This window comes from Nannobrachium achirus, assembly GCF_963921795.1.
Source record: "Nannobrachium achirus genome assembly, chromosome: 16".
Classification (NCBI taxonomy): domain Eukaryota; kingdom Metazoa; phylum Chordata; class Actinopteri; order Myctophiformes; family Myctophidae; genus Nannobrachium; species Nannobrachium achirus.
Window position 1 is genome coordinate 46,295,506 of NC_137823.1, and position 20,151 is coordinate 46,315,656.

The 20,151-nt window shown below is 44.8% G+C and overlaps 1 protein-coding gene and 1 pseudogene across 2 annotated transcripts in view; one reads left to right on the top strand and one right to left on the bottom strand.

The window, feature by feature from the left end:
* Positions 1 to 20,151, top strand: part of prep (prolyl endopeptidase) — a 72,306-nt gene that overhangs the window by 12,168 nt on the left and 39,987 nt on the right. The window lies entirely within an intron of this gene.
* On the bottom strand, positions 5,093 to 18,918 carry LOC308300314 (PR domain zinc finger protein 1-like; annotated as a pseudogene). Its single transcript has 8 exons — positions 18,795 to 18,918; positions 16,097 to 16,354; positions 13,459 to 13,581; positions 11,647 to 11,896; positions 7,410 to 7,639; positions 6,587 to 7,324; positions 6,058 to 6,186; positions 5,093 to 5,668 (listed from the first exon to the last, which is right to left on the bottom strand). The product of its transcript is annotated as a PR domain zinc finger protein 1-like (transcript).

Sequence of the window (20,151 nt, forward strand, 5' to 3'; positions counted from 1 at the left end):
TTTGAAAATAACAACGCGTTGTGAGCTTGTAGATCAACTATTTTGAGCTTTGTAGATCAGCTATTTTCTGGTAGATCAGCTATTTTCAAACGTTACTGTACTTTTGAGTACATTTTTGATGCCAAACCAACACGTTCATACTTTTACTCAAGTACATTTTGAATTCTGGACTTTGCAGGACTGGACTTTTCTGGATTTCGACTTTGCAGTATCGATACTTTTACTCAAGTAAAGCATGTGAGTAGAGGAGCAGTGTCTCCATCCATCCATGTGGAGGTGCGCTGTGCTCAGAGTCTCACCTTGCCTTCCACCTTGGGAAGCCTTATGTAAGCCCATCACATCATTGGACTGCTCCTCTGTCACTGCTGCTGTCATCTGACGTGTTAATTTGTTTATCACAATAAGCATCCCTTTGCGTTTCCTGAATTTCAGTGTGAGCCCGGCCAGCCCTATAATAGATGACCTTCCTATTTAACCATGCAGGCAAAACAAGAACTATATTCTTATTTACAACTGTTGTGTGCCTGGCAAAAAGGCAAGGCCTCTTGGATTCAGGGGAAGAGGGTTAAAGGAGTAGTTCACCCCCAAAATGACTTTTTTTCTATTGATTAGACTACTCATGCCATGGAGACTTGAGTTCAATAATATTTTTAGTTTTTTTGCTGTAGGCTATTCATAAGACAACAATTTGGTTACAATAAATATGCACCCTCATTTATTCTGGATGGGGACCCAAATGCATTTGGGAACCCATCCAGAATCAAAGGGGGTACATTTACTATAATTCTTTTCTTATATATATTACAAATATTATTGAACTCAAGTCTCCATGGCGTAGTAAGTAAAAAGTCATTTTGGGTGTGAACTACTCCTTTAATAAAAATAATAGTTTTATTTTCCTTTATAAACAACTCGGGAACGATGTAAATAGGGAATGAATGCCCCACCCTTTAATGCAAACCCCATTATACCTGTTGTCATAGGACCCGTTTTGACCATCTGTTTGCCTGTGTCCATTTAAGCCCATATATGGAGATATCTGTCTGTGCGTCCATGTTATGCTCATATATGGAGATCTCTGTATCTGTCTTCTGTGTCGCTTTTATGCCCATATATGGAGATCTCTGCCCTTCGGGCGACCAAGTGTCTAGTCGGGTGCCAGCCTACTCTGGAACGATGTAAATATGGAATGAATGCCCCAACCTTTAATGCAAACCCCATTATACCTGTTGTCATAGGACCCGTTTTGACCATCCGTTTGCCTGTGTCCATTTATGCCCATATGTGGAGATATCATGCCCATATATATGGAGATATCTGACTGTCTGAGTCCATTTTATGCCCATATATGGAGATCTCTGTATCTGTCTGTCTGTGTCCTCCTGACTGAGCCGGTGACGTACCGTTCTGGAGATATGCGGATTACATACAGACACACACACACACACACACACACACACACACACACACACACACACACACACACACACACACACACACACACACACACACACACACACACACACACACACACACACAGACAGACAGACAGACAGACAGACAGACAGACAGACAGACAGACAGACAGAGATTTGTCGCATTTATAGATAGATAAAAAATACAAATTTGAAATCTAGTCTGCCTACCATGCCTAGAATTTCGTTGTTTTAGGGGCACGGCCAATTGGCCTATGTTGTTGTCAATTTTGGGAGGGCACAAAGGCCAAATGCTAAGGCAGGAAGGCCATCAAATAAAACAAGGTTTAGTCCATTGAAATAATTCATTGAATTTAAGCGTTAAGGATGATTTTGAAATGTAGACTATCTGCAGTGAAATCTCAGCCCTGCACAAATCAAACATACTGCATTGGTCATGGGTCATCAACCCCTGGGCTTGTGATGGACATTTTCCTCAAAATATATTTTTGCCACGGACATACAAAAGGAGTGGTCAACAATATTACCATGAATAAAATACTAAATGTATACCAGTCCAGTAGACATGATGGAGAACACATGCTGTGTTTTTAAAGAGGGAGAGTGGTTAGTCATCCCATTGAACTTTAATTAATTTTCTTCAGTAGGAAAGCTGAGACGGAAGGTATAGATGGAGCAATTTATAATCCATTTTCAAAAATTGCTTTAAAAGTCAAATGTATTATTGTTATTATTTCCATGGCCATCTCTGAACCTTTTACTACTTTCTTACCTTCTTCACTTTCAAATTTTTCCAAAGTGATGGCTTTGAACTTTTCAAATCACTAAAGGCAATTAGAGAAGAATTGTCATATTGACATCATCCATATTCATTTGCTTAAAAATCCTGTGCTCTTTATTAGAGTGTTGATGTCAAAGGGCATTTGAGAAACGCAGCGACGATCATTTCCGGCTGCCGTTGTCATCTGCCGTTGCCATAAAAAGCTTAAATTGGCTATTGACAAGAAAGGAACAGAGGAGAAAGTGGTACAGTCAGCTGGGGCATTAAGGCCACTGTGGCCTCAGGTCATGCCATTTTTTGGAGGGGCACAAGGCCAAACTGAGGGGCAACAACGGCCATGGCCTTCATGGCCTCCCTGAAATTCCTGCCCTGCTGCCTACCGAAGATGTCACTGCAGGCAGGTTTCTTAAATGTCCACAGCTTTCCTGCGAAAGACAAACTGAGTAGACAGACATGTGCTATAATGGTCTTAGTGAGAACCAATTGTTCAAAGAAAGGTTAAAATGGGTGAAGTGGCTTTTAATGGGACCAGTGGTCTTGTATCATTATTTGTATGCAGGCCTAGTATTGCAGTCCTTATAACACTAAGTAATCTGCTCTAAGCCTATATAGTGAGGATGTAGCTATAGAAAATGTATAAAATGGTGTTTTGATAATGTTACATTGTCCTGTTTTACTTAGTTGGCCTTTGCGATAACATTAATGTGATCCTTGTATAACAGCTGATTATTTATAAGCATAACAAAGTAGCTGAATGCTTATTAACCACTTTCAACCTGGCATTTATGTTTTGGGTATGTCATTATAGCCCAGAAATGTCAAAAAACAGCACGATTTTCTTTTTTTATTGCCTAAATTGTAAATTCTCCCCAGCTAAATGATGGAGATATTGCTATAACCAAATGGAGTTAATGGACCCTCATAGCTCTTTAACTCTTGAGTGTAAAAGAAACCAAATGGACGCTTTTGGTTTCATTTTACGCTCTCAGGAGTAAAAGTATTGTTACACACCTGCATTGCTCAATTTACAAGAAGTCTACACTATTAGAGAATGTAGAGCATTTGTTATTCAGATCAACATTTGCCTGCAGGGGCGTCACACCAAATTCTGGGCCCTGGGTACAAGGATTCACTGCGGGCCCCCCATGAATGTTAACTATTGAAAAATATTATTTTTTTTTAAATTGTGGAAAAAGTGTGCAAGAAACCCATGTTTCCATGTCAGTGATGCTCAAACTTTTTCATGTGAAGGACCCCCAAAATGATATGAATTTGGACACGGACCCCCATCTCAAAATATTTAGTTCCAGGGACCCCCCCCCCCCGGAAGCAAAATTTGAGTTACAAATGTCCGCTTAAAAAATACATATTCAAAGATTTGCACACATTTTCACGATTTTTCGAAAATAGCAGATCTACACTCGGTGCCGCGCTGTGAGCTTGTATATCTGCTATTTTTCAATAGCTAAAGTTACTAGGGCCCCTCCACCTTGGGCCCTGGTAACTCAGTCCCACTTTCCTACCCCTTGTGACGCCCCTGTTTGCCTGCTATATCTCCTTTGGTACCAACATCAATACAGCATGGAATTGGGGACATCATCTTTTCCAACGATAGCAAAATCCCCCTACTGTACACATAACAAAAAGATTTGGGTTTGTAAGGCTAAATGTCATCAAATGATTGGATGCAGAATAAATAACAGATTGAAAACCACTGCTGTGCCTAATGGATATGCTACTGTATGTATGTAGAATATGAATATATTTAGTTAGATTTTTCTTTTCTTTTTCCACCCTTGCTCCCCCATATGTTTCAAAACCTTTGATGTGACAATAAAGTTGCTTCTGATATTTTAACACCACAACACCATAGTACAGCAGGCTTAAGTCGTAAAATGATTATTTTACACCGGTCACATCACGGGATAAAGTCTGGTCATCTACTGTGGTCCAGCCAGTGGTTCTCAAAGGGTGGTCCGGGGACCCCCATAGTTCCAAATGAACCTTTACGGGTCTGTAACGCTGTAAATGGAACCAAATGGAACCAAGGGGTCCATTTGAAAAAAGCCTGAGAAACACTGAGCTATTCCCATTGGAAGAAAGACATATAGCAGCAGGTTGTTATTACAGAGCCATGGCTGTTATGTGATTTATGTCCATTTTTATCCATGGTGAGCAGTTACAACTTGTTGGCGCACGTTTATTTCTCATCTCATAACGTAATGTAGCCTACCCACAGAGACCAATGTGTGTACACACACACACACACACACACACACACACACACACACACACACACACACACACACACACACACACACGCACGCACGCACGCATGCATTCACGCACGTCGCACGCAAGCACACACACACACATGCATGCATGCTGCAATGTCGCTTTAAACTCCAACCTGAATTACACGTGAGTCATCATCATTCTAACCGTGACTCAAACACACATGCACACACGGATGACAAGAGACTCACTGTCACACAGTGCAAACCACAGAAGAGAAGGTTGATCTTTTATGCATAATCACATCTTTAGCTGTTGCTCAGTGTAAACAAAAACTCATAGATATACAAAACATAATAGGAGAAAACCTTTTTTAAAACCCTGTGGAGCTTTTTTTGATAATTCAGATTCTTTTACATTAATAACAGTGTAATAAATTAACAAATATAATTGGTATCAGCATTATGAATTCATTGATCCCTTTGTTAAAGTCCCCTCGCCTTCACATAACATGGTCCAGTTATGATTTAGTTTAGTCCATCCCTGGTTGAGGCTCTATACTTCAAATAGGGCAGCAGCGTACGGCTGCATGCTGAGCTGGCATCAATAGGATTATCCTGCATGGATTAACAGGAATGTCTTAGGGCTCTGATATGTAGCCTGACTCCAGCTTGACACCGGCCGGATGCAGAGATCCAGTGCTGCCACCCTGTAACCGAAGAATGGAGGAGTCCTTGGCCATTCTGTAGATGTTCAGATCCGAGGACAACATAGACTCCCCTCTGGTGCCGCCCTGGTGGTCAGAGGTCATGCTCTCCTGTAGTAGAAAACTCATACATTTCCCCTTGTCCAGCTCGGCCTCCGCAGCCATGGCCTCGAGGCGCTCGGCCGCCTCGCTCACGTCGAACCTCTCGATCTCGGCGTTGATGTGGCGAAGCTCCTCGGGCGAGGGTCCGCCATGGTGGGCGGCCGCGGAGGGCGAGAGGGGGCAGAAGCCCTGGAGGTGCACACGGAGGCTGCAGTGGTGGAGGTAGATGTGGCCGCAGTGCGGACACTGGTGGTGGCGCTCTCCGCTGTGGAGGCGCTTGTGGAGCTTGAGGTGGACGAACTGCGTGAAGCGCGCCGGACACAGCTTGCACTGGTAGGGCCTCTCGCCCGAGTGGAGGCGCTGGTGCGTCTTCAGGTTGCTGGTGCTGCTGAAGCGCTTGTGGCACACCTGCGTTGGATCAGAGATGAGGGGAATGGATTTGAGATGGCTACTCGTTTTTTTAATTGTTTCGTTATAGACTAGAGCCCGACTCTAGCCCGTCCTAGCTCAAGGCTGTCAACAAAATCTATCTTCTATCTACAATCTGGCTTTGTCCTGGACGCGAAGCATGGCCTACATCTGGCCTACATCTTGCCACAAAGCGCTCAAAGTTTGTTGTGCGCCCAGGGTCACATTGGCCAAGCTTCGCGGGATGCCTAACTCATTAACTCTATACTTAAGTATAGCATCGCTCAGTTCACACTATGGTGTGATTTTCTTTTTCAAATACAACATAGCATCACTTTAAATACAAACTGTAGTATTAGGAGAAGTGCGTTAACCTTAGCTGAACCTACCTTGCATTCGTGTGGTTTTTCTCCTGTGTGAACCAAGTAGTGTTTCTGTAGGTGGGCCAGCTGGGTGAAGTCCTTGTTGCAGGTCTTACAGCGGAATGGACGCTCTCCACTGTGTACCCGCAGATGGACCTGGCAACAGCATAGCAGAAGTTAGTGCATTTATTCTACCACAGCCATTCTCAACATGTCCCACTGCTGGGCTGCAAGGGTACTGCAAGTGGGGCCCCAAATAATCATATATATTTTTTTATAACAATGAATGTAAAAAAAAAAGGTTATGATATATATTTTTTAAATCAGTTTTCATTGTTATGCCAATAAATATAAACTTAAATCGATTGATTGATCATTAAATAAACATACTCTGAAAAATACATTTGGCCCACCCATCTGTCCATATAGCACGGCAGCCGTTATGTGGTCAGATGGGAAGGCCCTGATCCAGAAAAGGTTGAGAACCACTGTTCTAAAAAAAAGCCTGATTACTGACTTATCACAGATGTCAGTGATGACACGCTTTTGAACTAACCTTCAGGTTGGACAGCTGGCCAAAGATCTTGCCGCAGACGTTGCACTCGTATCGGATCTTTCCGTTCTGCCTCGTGAGAGGGTAGGACAGCGTCTTGTAGCCGATGGTCCTGCCCCCTCTCTTGATCTTCCTGAGGTCCATTGCGTCTTCAGCGCTGCTCTGGCTCGTCCTCTGCAAAGCGGAGGTAGGTTTGGAAGGCATGCAGTCTGCAGAGGCGGCTATGCCCGCCGGTGGGGAACCTCCCCTGGGAACAGGAGAGGGCAGTGCCCCCCAGAGCGAGCTGGCCGCGGGGGACGAGGCACCGGAGGTGGTGGCTTGAGGCAGGTTTTCATGGAGAGTGCCGGTCGCAGAGTGCTTGAGATCTCGGACGTCATTAGATGACGTCAAACTGGGGACCCTGAGGTAGTTTGCCTTTGCAGACACGAGGTCCTGATTGTCTTTCTGCCTATTGCTTTGTGAAAGAATGGGGTCTTGTTTATTAGTGCCCGGTGCAGGTTTTGAGTCTTTATGTCCATTGGACGAGGAGCGGAGGGAGTGTGCATAGGCATCAAAAGGTAGTAAGTGAGGAGAAAGAGCAAGGTGGGGTTTGAGTCCATCAGTGTAGAATGGGAAGGAGGGAGGTAGAATGTTGCCGAGGCCTAGTGTATTGTGAGGCAGCAGGTAGGGAGCATTCCTCAGACCGGGATGAACGCGGCCAGACAGAGAGGACTCTGGGTAAGGCTTGGCCGTCATGGGGGCCTGCATGTGCTTCAGAGCAAAGTGTAAAGGGGAGGGGACGGGGCTGTGAGCGGCTGGCCCCTTTTGAACGTGCGGGCCGCAGTACGGCATTGGTGCAAAGCTGGGGCCGCGCAGGGACTCCGCATGGGGGGTGCAGCGGGTAGACGACGCGGGGGCACAGGGGAAAGATGGGGAGGCTGGTTTGGGACAGGGGACTCTCCCTGCGTTGCTTGCGGCTGCTGGGCGTGGATGTGTCAGGGACAGGGTCTTTCCGGAGGATTTCAGAGACACTGTGTCCTCTTTTTCCTGTGCTCTTCTCCTGGATAACACTCTGCTCTGTGGGAGAAAGACAGAAATACATGAGAGGGGTAAACTTGAAATCTTTATTAAGCATATTGTAGGTCTGTCTGATATTGAATTACAGGTTTCTCAGTAGCATGATATGTTTCAAAAATAATGATTTTGGCACTGATGACACATTTATAGCTTTATGTCATCTCCTAACAATAGAATCTGGTGACACACAAACCCTTGAAACTCATATCAGTCTGCGATCACACATTTTTATTGACATCACTTCAGCCTGCAGCTTTCCCTTCATACTCCATGGGAGGAAACTATTCTAGTCCAACCTGTTGCTGTATGGACTGAAATGAATAACCAACAATCATGGTTCTATTTATCAGATGCTTGTGCGTGTGCGTGTGCGTGTGTGTGTGTGTGTGTGTGTGTGTGTGTGTGTGTGTGTGTGTGTGTGTGTGTGTGTGTGTGTGTGTGTGTCACTGTCTACATCTGTTAAGATCATCTACAGTCTCCAGACGTGCCTGGGCACTATGAAAGAGGATACCAAAGAAGGTGAAACAATAGCAGTCTGATCAGGCAACAGATAGCATGGAGGGAAAAGAGAGAGTGCTACAGTAGTTACCTCCATGTGAGAGCCACTGTATTAATGTCATTGCCTACCTCACAGTTACATGCTTGCAGGGTAGGGAGGGATGGGACGATATGAAAATTTCATATCACGATTATTGTGAAATCGTGATTTACGATATTATCGCGATAATCAAAATCCATTATCCTTGGGCAGAACTTTTTCCAAAAAATAGCAGATTGCGACGCGTTGTGAGCTTGTAGATCTTGTAGATTTTTTTGGCAAAGACATTTGATAGAGACTGAAAAAAAGACTGTATCAAGTAGTATATTATTTATAGGTACCTTTTACCAATTCTAGAGGGTTTTAAGTGGTACCGGATTTTCAGCTCAGCAAAAGGTGAATCCAGTGACGGAGACGATATCACGATAAATGAAATCTCTGCGATACGATTATCGTGAGTGTTTTTTATCACCATATACGATAATATCGCTTATCGTCCCATCCCTATTGCAGGGTCAGCCCCAGTGTGTGGGACACGAGAGAATCGACCAGAAATCATTCAAGCTAGCCACTAGTGGCCAGTAGACTAAGCACATAATTGGTAGTCAAAATCCAGCATAACTTGGCTAAAGGCGGGCGTTCGTTTCCCATTGTGATAAAATACATGCAGATCAGCATTATGGCAACTAGATCCGATCTGGTTTCTGTATCCTATTTTGCTCCCACTGCATGTGTGCCCAGGAAGTGAGTAAGACGACAGATTCAGTTTTCTAGTGACTCACTCCAGGGCAGCCAAGGGACAGATGACAAGACAGCGGAAGACAAAACACGAAAAATACACACACTGCCATATATTGACCTTACGCTTTGACTCGAGCACCTCCAGTCACACACTCCCCAAACAAAGAGCACCCCTTATCTCCTGTGTGAGCTCTCCTGTGACCCCCCCCCCCCCCCCTTACACACACAGCACACACACACACACACACACGCACAGTCGCACACACACACGCACACACACGCACACACACGCACACACACACACACGCACACACAGAGGCGAGCTCTCTGCAAACAAACAGCCCGACACTCAGCAAGATATCAATCTGTCAGCGCGACGTCTCGCCAGGAAGCTCCAGTGAGTGAGAGAGGGTGCTTCCTACACCTTCTTCCTCTCCAAGAGCCAAATAAATAAGAAAGCATGCCAACGTGCTGTCAGCGCCGCAGCCCCCACCCCCCCTCCCCCAAGCCCCCCAGTACCCATCCTAGCTATAGCAGATCTGTATGAGTGCATGCCATGTACACGGAAAACCCCTCACTGTTCATTTCCATCCATTTGTAACCCTTTAGAGTGTACCGAATGGAATGTAAACACCTAGCCATAAATCATAACTCTTGTATAATAGGTCTCTTATATTGGGACGTTTACTCTATACAAGAGTTATAAAGGGGAGTCAGAACGCTCTTGCTGGTTGAGCCCCAACGTCCATTTTCGGCTCAAAACATGTACAAATGAATAAGGTTTCCAAAAAATAAATGTTTACTCGCAGCGACCGGGCCAACGGTGACTGTGATTAGCTGCACACAGCGAGGACGCACGCACGGACACACGGACACACGGACGGACGGACACACGGACGGACGGAGGGGAAAACATACTCTCCCCCATGCCTTCGGCTGGTGGAGACAATGAATAAGGTTTCCAAAAAATAAATGTTTACTCAAACTTCTCCGAGACTCTTGTTTCCTCGTCGGAATGCTTCCGGCCTTCAGAACTACAGAACATAGGAATACTTCCGCGTACAAAAACGCCACGTCCTAGTATGAGCGAATAACGACGGCGATCGACGTCACGTGATATGTTCGGCCATTTTTACCCAACAACAAGGAAAGCGATGAGTCTCTGAGAAGTTTGAGTAAACATTTATTTTTTAGAAACATATGGACTAACACATGCCGCCGTGCCCATCGGTAGATAGAAAACTATCTACGTTACGACGATGCGGTGAGCACCTTATTCATTTGTACATGTTTTGAGCTGAAAATGGACATTGGGGCTCAACGTCCATTCCCCTTTATAACTCTTGTATAGAGTAAACGTCCCAATATAAGCGACCTATACAAGAGTTATGATTTATGGCTAGTAAACACCAGAGGATTTGACTGTACGTACGCGCACATTCGAATGCACAAAGGTATTTGCATCTGAAGGCTTGTGTGTGCGTGCCTGCGTGTGTGCGTTTGTCCGTTCGCTCCTGCATGTGTGTGGGTGGCTGTGTGTGCGTGTGTGTGTGTGTGTGTGTGTGTGTGTGTGTGTGTGTGTGTGTGTGTGTGTGTCTGTGTGTGTGCGTGCGTGTGTTACAGTGTGTGTGTGTGTGTGTGTGTGTGTGTGTGTGTGTGTGTGTGTGTGTGTGTGTGTGTGTGTGTGTGTGTGTGTGTGTGTGTGTGTGTGTGTGTGTGTGTGTGTGTGTGAGAGAGAGAGAGAGAGAGAGCGGGAGAGAGCCCACTCCACTGACAGCTGTGTGTTAGGGGGGAAAAAGGGAAACTGAAACATTGCCTAAAGTCGTGAAATTGGTCTCATCTTACATAGGAACCATGGCTACACCTGGAGTCTCTGCTTTCAGTGCTCTCCTCTCTTCCTTTGTGTGGGCCCTCCACAAAAGGCCGTGGGTGTGACTGTATTACTAGTTAAACACCCACACAAAGAGTGTGTCAGTCGGCCAGCACTTTGACGGAGAGCTTTTACTCCGCATAACCACACGCTAGACACCTCCTCCGGGAGCATTAGCAAGGCAACGCTTACCGTTTCCTCTCCTCTGTTGTTTTGAAATTATTGTGTTCCGAGGCGCCGATCACAGAAAACGTTTATTTAGGTGGATTCAGTTGAGCCATCTTAAAGGCATGCCGCATAGTGCTACGTGCGGGTAACTTTGTGCACACGCGCACACACACACCAGTGTTGATTTTGTCAACTAAAACTATGACGAAAAATGTTTGTCGACTGCGTTTTTTTCACTGACAAAAACTAAATAAAAACTAAGCTGTGATGACTAAAACTAGACTAAATATATTGACAATTTCGTCAACAAAATAAAAACTAGACTAAAACGTTAGAGAGGGACTAGTGCTGAAGAGAGTCATTTTATGTTTGGTTGCTCTCAGGTGTTGCATCTGCGACGCATTGTGAGCTTGTAGATCGGCTATTTTCAGCACACAATCAAGTGTAAAATCAGTCTTTACGATGCCATCAAGGCCTGCCAAAATACATTTTAGTTGACTAAATCAACTGTAGATTTAGTCGCCATAAAATCTTATGATATTTAGTCGACTAAAATTTGACTAAAACTAAAGCTTTTCTGGTGACTAAATTATGACTAAAACTAAATGACATTTTATTCAAAAGACTATGACTAAAACTAAATCAAAATTTGCTGTCAAAAACTACAACACTGACACACACACTTACCACTGCTCTTGGTAACCAGCTGTCCCAAAGGAGGGTAGTTGCAGCGCCGGGCGAACTCGGGGCAGTACCACACCAGCAACTCCTGCCCCGGCCTCAGGGCCCGTATGGTATAGAAGTAGATATCTAGGCCGCTCTGGCACGCCACCAGGTTCTGCTCGCCGGCTCCCCGGGCCGGGTTGACGTAGCGCATCCAGTTGCTCCGCTCCTCGTTCAAACCGTCGAGGATGTGGTGTAAGCGCCCCTCGGAGAAGACCTGCGGGGCGAGAGAGGGGATGGATGACTAACAGTGAACGGAATGTACTCCTGTGTGTGTGTGTGTGTGTGTGTGTGTGTGTGTGTGTGTGTGTGTGTGTGTGTGTGTGTGTGTGTGTGTGTGTGTGTGTGTGTGTGTGTGTGTGTGTGTGTGTGTGTGTGTGTGTGTGTGTGTGTGAAACTATGACGTGATAAGGTCTCCAATCCATGCATGCGCTGCCTTTATGGTAAACTGAGGGGATGCTGTGTGTGTGTGTGAGACACAAAGTCATCTAGGGTTTCTCCTTATGACTGCACATAGTACGTAGTATCACCTGCGCCGTTCTCAGCCACATCACTCTCACCCATCGCCTTCAGGAGTCAATGATTTGTCATTGTGTATTTCTTTTTGGGGGGGGGCTTTTATGCCTTTATTTGATAGGACAGTAGACTGACAGGAAATGGAGAGAGAGATGGGGAGTGATGTGCGGCAAACTAAAGGTCGTCCGAACCGGGAATAGAACCGGCGACACCAGCAGGCATCATAGCCTATGCGGTATGCGCCTGGACCAGTAGGCCAGCGGGCACCCCAATCATTGCGTATTTCAGTTAAAATTAATAGGGTTTTAATTATCATAAACTTGTTTGTCTTTTCCATTTAAATTATAGGTAATGATATTATATTAATTAATTATATTGTTGTCTTTTCTATTTATACACAGTAGATATTGGCCCATTTAGAAGTAGGTCAAATTTAAATATTAAAATATCGATTAAGTACAGAGCGATTATTTAAAAGCATTTTTTAAATCATTGTGCAAATCAGTGTTGTCAAAGAGAAACAAAATGACAAGAAAGAAACCTACAGCTGTACAGAAGTGTTTCATTGCACTTAGCAGCACGGAGCGTTCGCTCTTCCTCTTCAGATATCTGCCGCTCACTGTTTGCTTTGTGAAACCACGGCTTGTCTTGTTATGACTGTGTCGATTTGATTGGGGCTGCGTTATTTCAAGGTCGCTGAGTCCTAACATAGAACAATGACACAGGTTTGTGTTGCACTGTTATCTGTTGCGTTAAGAGCTCTCCGTCTGAAAGCCACTTCCTTGCTTAGTCAGTGTGAGTTTGGGAATCGGAGTGTGTGTGTGTGTGTGTGTGTGTGTGTGTGTGTGTGATGTGTGTGTGTGTGTGTGCTGCGTTTACTGGCAGTGCGACCATGGCACTGCCGAGCGATGCAGGGAGGAAAGAGAATCGCTGCGTCACAGAAACCAAACAGCTGTGTTTCACCTTGTGGCAGCCACATGCATATGCAGACACACACACACACACACACACACATCTGCAGTGGCATTTAGAGATGCTCAAGCACTTGTGGGGAATTGTTTCACAGGATATCGGATGCACACCACAAATGCCAACCTGTGCAAGGCTGCGTGGCCGGTCTGAAACATGTCCCATTCACACACAAACATGCAGATAAATGCACACACACACACACACACACACACACACACACACACACACACACACACACACACACACACACACACACACACACACACACACAGAGAGAGAGCCCGGCCTTACCCTCCAAAAGTACTTCCTGTTGGCACCTTTTCACGGCACGGTTCCGTTGGTGTAGCTCTCGCCGAGCAGAGGGCCGAAGCGCGTCCCTTTGGGAATCAGCTCCTTGCTGGTCACTCCGAGCACCTGTTTAAGAGAAGCAGGGAGACGTCATCACCTGAAAAGGGGGACGCGAAGTGCGCGAGGGGCGTTCAGAACGCCTCGATAAGAGTGGTGAGAAGACAGCCTCCTCTCTCTGATGATCAGATCCCATTATCTGTTGATTGGCCTTTTGCTAATCACAAACATCACACAGCAGAACCGAATACCTTTAAAGATCCCTGGTTTCAGAAAAGGGAAATGAGCAATTAGAAGTACGTATGTATTCTTATACCCCATGACAATATGGCGCCGGGCGAGGTGACAATTGCAGTGCCGCGGAAAAAACAATCCTGCCACCAAGAACATGAGAAGCTGTGAACAGAAGCCTCGGTTCTCACCTTCACACGATGAATATTTCATAAGCCAATCAGACTAGTTATCTTTAGTTTCTCCTGCCATATTAAAATTTAACCGCTACTCTTGTTCTGCTACCTGCAGGTGTGAAACTCACCCCCGTCTCAGGCCTCCAGGGTGGGGAAGAGAGGATAGGGTGTCATGGGCACACCCCAGCCAGTCAACGGCACCTTAAAGGCTTCAAAGGCAGCTTAAAGCAATGGTAACATATTCTCCCTTTTCATCCCAGAGTGATACTGTCACACTGTAGTCAGATCTCATCGTGTACACACTAAGCTGTGCGCTCAACAATACGGCGACAATCTGCGGTCATATCGAGGCAGCTCGATCCACTTTCGTTGGCATTGTTTCCGAGCTCCATTCTGGCGTCCCGCGCGGTCCGCCCCTATCTAAACACACCCCGCTCTTCATCCGGTCTCCAGACAGATGATATTAGAAGGTCAAAGAGGCAGTGCAGTGCAGGTATTTTGCTCCAGACACCTGGGCCCTATCGGCTCTTATCTCGCCCGGCTTGTGGTCCCTCATCTCTGGAGGGCCGATGGAACCAAAGCACTTCACTGCAGCAGGCATCACAGACTCAACACTAATCCCCTATTGTGTATTTGAACAGGAAACCCCACATATCCTCCACTTGAACAATACACCAACTTAATCCTCTCTTATGTGCTTCAAAACAAGGCCACCTTTGATCCCATGCTATCTCCCATCCATCTCCCTGAGTCCCTGGTCTGTCCAGTTAAACATCAACCACGTACCCACTTTCATGTGGATAAATGCGGCCAACACCAACATCACTTGAGCATTATTTACGGCGCTCTCCGCTACGGTGAGTCCCGGTGCCCCCCGTATTTCTTTTACGGTGTAATTGTGTGTTGGGACAGCAGTGGTGCCAGGAATCTGAGGGAGCTGCTAATCATATAGAGACCTCAGGCTGCGTGGTGAGGGGCTGTCTATTGTCTCTCTCTCTCTCTCTCTCTCTCTCTCTCTCTCTCTCTCTCTCTCTCTCTCTCTCTCTCTCTCTCATGTCTTAAGTCTTAGCAGGGAGGAAAAGCTGAAATTAGACAACAACATGTCAAGCTCTTCCTGCCTGAGGATAGACGAGGGTATGGAAGGATGTAGAAGTGACGCAGGGGGTCGGACAAAATATACTCAACAACACTACTACTACACACTACTTACAGTACTGTACAATATTGACATTTACATTTTTGGATAACTATTATGATCTTCACTTTTTACGTGTTTTTGTGGCTGGCTTTGCCCCGGCCTTGGTTTTAATGAATCACTTTGATCAACATGATCGAGTTTAAAAGTGAACGAGGAACGTTTTTTCTCCATATGAGTGAATTCAAATGAGTGGGACAGATCATGATCAATACAGTGTGCATTGTTAATAATGAATCAAAGGAAATTATATTATTATTTAATTATATATGAATTACTTGTATATAATAATATTATGGTGACAACACAACGCATTCTGCGTGACTGATAGGCAAAATATGTGGTCAAGGGAACGTATCATTAACGCAACAAACTCTCATTCGACATTCCTTTATGAACAGAAGCCTGTTCACAGTGGTGTAAAGTGACTAAGTACTGTACATTTACTCAAGTGCTGTACTTACGTACAATTTTGAGGTATTTTTTTACTATATTGTAGCCTTTCCAGTTTTCAGTAGGCCTACTTTTTACATCTACACAACACAACTACTGTACATCTCAGAGGCAAGTATTGTACTTTTTATTCCACTGCAATTATTGGACAACTTTAGTTAATAGTTACTTTGTAGATTTAGATTATCATTACAAAACATACATGAACCACGCACTTCAGCCCTACAGTACTGTATATACATATAGAAGCTCGCAATGTGACGCTTTGTGAGCTTGTAGATCTGCTATTTTCCAAAGATCTTTATACAATTTATGCATTTGAAAACATGTGAAATAATGGGACATTCTGCGTAGTGAGTTCTTTCTAATTTTGGTACTTTAAGTGCAATTTGAAACCAATACTTTTGTACTTTTATTCAAGTAAATTTAGAATTCCGGACTTGTACTTGTAACATAGTGTTTCCTACATTGCACTATTGACACTTTTACTTGAGTAAAGCATTTGAGTACTTTTCCCACCACTGCGTACCTCTGTGGAGTTGGGGCATCTCTTCAGGCCCAGGTTTCTGGGCAGCGACCTCTCGGCCCGACTCCGGCCCTGGGTCCTGTGGGCGTCCTCCATGGGTTGGTCCTTGGTGATGTAAGTGCACTTCTCCTCAAACTCTGCCTCCGTCCACGACGTCATGTCCACGTCTGTGTGCTGCGACTGCGGCGCTGCCGCGGTGACCACCTCTGTGCCGCTCGGCGACCCTTCCGACGTTAACATGGCTGTGCTGTGCTGAGAGGCCTAGACACACAGATAAATAAATGTAAACATAAATTCGTTTTTTGTCAGGCAATAATAATAATAATCTGTATTGTCCCCGAAGGGAAATTTTTCTTCACAGTCTGTTCAAACAAAGAAACAACACATAACCATATAACAACACAAACATATCACAAAGAGAGATTGTCAGCACCTCACTATACACAGAAAAACCCTCTTAAAGGCCTCCTCACATGGGACGGGGGCGATTATTTAGCAGATCGTTAAGTGCAGCAATGGCTGAGGGGACTAAACTCCTGCTAAACCGAACCTTGTGCCACGTCAAGGTTCTGTATCTTCGCCCTGATGGCAAGAGGTCGAAGTAGCGATGTCAAAATTATAGAAGGTTTTATCATCCAAAGTTACCTTCTATTCTTTAAAATGCTCCATGTTTAAAGAACATCATTTGAGAGACAATATTCAGTATCTCATCATTTTCCTGACAAAACTCGACAAAATGATCCTGGCGTTCTGGGTCCTCTCTTCATCCTACGTTGATCTTTGCCCTCTTGTCTTTCCTCTTTCCCATTTCTACTTCCCATTCCTTCATCTACTTCCTAAATACAGTATCCCTTTACGCCTTTGTGCCTAAGGAATGCGAACAACCATCGGGTCAACGCAACCCACAGCTGCGGGCAGAGGGAAAGTCCGGTCTCGCACAGATCCAAAATTAGAATCCATGTGGTGGAGGTGTGACACAGAGGACTCTGAGGAGGTATAGTGGCAAGGTGATGGTGAGGAGAGAGGGGTATGGGGGGTAGCCTATCTAACTTTCCCATCAACCACCACCACCACTACCGGACAAACAAACTTCAAAGAGCAGCGCTCATGCTTGCTGCCCCGTCGCCCCCGCTGTCCCAAACATCCTGTGACTGTCCAAATCACGACCCCCGGGCTACGGGGGAGGTTCCTGCGCACGTCAGCCCCCGGAGCAGGACCACTTTCACAAGGAAACCAGTGCTCCCAGTGAATCGGCCAGACTTCCTCTGAGCTCACTGGAACCTGGCCCTCGGCCCAATCTCTACATCACCCCGCTGTCTTCTTTCTTTCTTTCTTTCTTTCTTTCTTTCTTTCTGCCTTTCTTTCTGCCTTTCTTTTTGCCTTTCTTTCGCGGTGATTCCCCTTCTTCACCTCTATGTCAAGGTGAGAAAGGTGAATTCCCATAACTACCTGCCGATAAAGCGAAGACGGGTTTTGTTTAAGAGAACTAGTTGGCAAACTTACAGCTATATTTCCGTACATGACTTACCCCTTATCTCTAAACTTCAAACTACTTCAAATAGCCGATCTGCATCGACACGTTGTAGATCAGCTATTTTAACTATTTAAAAAGGTTTATCAAAATAGTAAAAAAAAGGCAAAGAAGTTCAGGGATAAGGGGTGGACGAAAATAGGGCCCTATTAATGTTCAATCGTCAAGGAATTCCTTTTTTATGGTTAATCTTTTTTTTTTGTGCCTTTGAGAGGCTAGAAGATAACGGCTTTGGTGTAGGCCTACATAGTGTAGAATTTAACTTTAGACTTTAGGCTCATGTGACTTTAACGTCTGATTTAAAGAGTTTATGCATCCTATGAAGTGTCTTTAGACACCACTAGAAATATACCAATATCATCCACCACTTTTTTAGCTATACATTGTATTATACAATAATATTGTTCTATTCTAGGTTTGGGGATACAAGACGTCCACCACATTTCTTACTCTCACTTTCGTTCTGCATTTGTAGTTCACCTTTCTTCACTTCTACACAAACTCCCAAACAAATCAAATGAACCTGAACAAATTCTTTCTTCAAAGCGACCCTCAAAGCAACACAATTGCTTGCCATCCTTGTCATCTCACACTTGCCATGACAACAAATTGACAGAGACATCCAAAAAATCGTGCATGCAGAGTTGAGATTCATGGTTGACATTTCACGCCGTCTTTCTCTGAAGTGTGTCGCCACCACAGCTGACTGGGAATGACTGTCACAAGTGTGACAGCTCACTCCGAAACCATGAAACCCAGTGACACAGCAGAAAAATATATTCTGAGATGGAGAGATGAGTCAAAGTCACACAGCTGGGTTCATATGGGTGACATGGGGCAGACCGACTTCAGAAAGCACTCCTTGACTTCTTTTGAGAGCGTCTCCAATCATGGTGCCTTGCCTGATTACTAAAGGCATTTATACAAACAGAAATACATAACAAAATCCTGAGTGTCAGTTTTACTCGTACAGGATTTTCTTTCCTGACTATTCAACAGAAATACGCAGCGAAATCCCCAATTGTCAACTTAACACCTGAGAGTGTCAAAATTGCCTCTTCTATTTTCACTCTCCCTGGAGTTAGAATTTACACTCAGGATTTTACTGCATGCGCGTGCACAATTCCCATCCCACAATAATAAATGCAAGAGCAAAGTGCTGCAACTTACTGTGAAGCCTTGAGCAGAACCACACATAGGGCAGGCTGTGTGTGCCCTGGCTTGAGTGGCTTGAGTGTCAGGGAGCAACCAGTGGCAGCTCTATCTCTGTTGTCTCCTTGACTTGGTTGTGTTCCTTCTCTCTCTCTCTCTCTCTCTCTCTCTCTCTCTCTCTCTCTCTCTCTCTCTCTCTCTCTCTCTGTCTCACACCTCAGTGTGTCCTCCAGTCCGTACCTGTGTGACTAAGTGGAAGTCTAAACGTGCGCCTCTGTCTCTTGACTCACAGAGGAGGAGACAAGGTGTGTGTGTATTTTGAGAGAGAGAGAGAGAGACAGACAGCGAGAGAGAGAGAGAGATACACCCCCATTTCCTCTCGCCCCCTCCTCCTCCTCCCCCTTTGCCCCAAGACTCCTCCTCATTGGGGGTGGAGGGTGGAGGGGTGGAGGGTTGGAAGTGAGCTGTCCATTGCTCACTCACTCTCCTGCCCCGGGGTGTGAGGCTGATAAGAACAACAACACAGCTTTCTCCTGGAGGCGTGCTTGGCTGTCAACAACACAGCTCTGTCCGGATAAGACAAATACATTTTTTCTGACAGTTACCTCCTCCGTTGGGGTGCGAAGAAGGCGTACCTGTTTCAAAATCAAGAGAAAAAAAAACAAATGGGGATGAACTCGGGTTGATACTAATTCTTGGAAAGAACATCTAGATTTTAATCGTCCGCAGCGGTCATGATAAGAAATCAGAGATGTGTGTGAATAGAATAGATTAATTTGGGCTACGTGTCACATCACCATGCAGTCGCGGTTTGTGCGTTCTTCAGCATAATTAGATTTAGTCTGGTTATAATGCATAATGTATTTATAATACTGTCATATGAAATAATGTCAACTCACAAGCGTGTTTCCTGTTTGAGAGTCACTTGTTGAGGTTCAGCCCTCCCGGAAAGCTGCTAAGCCTAGAGACATTTACTTTAACCCTGGCATCCCTGTTGGGCATATACAGTATCATTCATGTTGGGCATGTCATTATCTGACCAACTTCTTTAAGAAATAACAGATCTACAAGCTCACTGCATATCGCAATGTGGTCCTTGGTGAGCTTGTAGTTCTGCTATTTTCAACATTAACGTTTAATATTCAAAAAGAGAATATAGGATTAAGTCAAGTGGTTAAGATCAAGTGGAAGTAGTAAAACCTTTATATTTATTTATTGCTTGTTTATAACAAATCCTATATAGCTGATAAAAACGGTGCAGAGATGCTGCGATTCTCCCCACCTTTTCTTAGTTACACAAAAAAGGGTGAAAGGGTTACAAAAAAATACATCATTATTGTAAAATATAAAAATCATAGTTCCATGCTCTAGGCCA